Source organism: Fulmarus glacialis, unplaced genomic scaffold (assembly GCF_000690835.1).
Source record: "Fulmarus glacialis isolate BGI_N327 unplaced genomic scaffold, ASM69083v1 scaffold18824, whole genome shotgun sequence".
In the NCBI taxonomy this organism is placed as follows: Eukaryota; Metazoa; Chordata; class Aves; order Procellariiformes; family Procellariidae; genus Fulmarus; species Fulmarus glacialis.
In genome coordinates this window covers 1,505-1,717 of record NW_009206293.1, presented here as the reverse complement: position 1 = coordinate 1,717, position 213 = coordinate 1,505, and the positions used below count along the sequence as shown (strand labels likewise).

At 64.3% G+C, this 213-nt stretch overlaps 1 protein-coding gene across 1 annotated transcript in view; it reads left to right on the top strand.

Annotated features, from left to right (window-relative positions):
- The window catches only part of LOC104075261 (alpha-mannosidase 2x-like), a gene marked incomplete at its 5' end in the record, with an annotated part of 4,355 nt that overhangs the window by 2,640 nt on the left and 1,502 nt on the right, over positions 1-213 (top strand). The gene's annotated exons all lie outside the window — the stretch shown is intronic.

The window sequence follows — 213 nt, the reverse complement described above, 5'->3', positions numbered from 1 at the left end:
TGCTGTCCTGTGGCCCCCCCGGCCGTCGTGCTGGCACTGCACAGGGATGGGACAGGCCTGCAGGAGGGGTGTGTGGGGAGGGTGGGACCGTGGATCGGGGTCTGTCCCGCAGATGGGGTGTAGAGCCACACCACCCTCATAATCACAGTGTTCTTGTCCCATCCCCTCGCTGCTCTCTATGCGTGCGCCATGTCACTCACTCAGAGCTCCAGC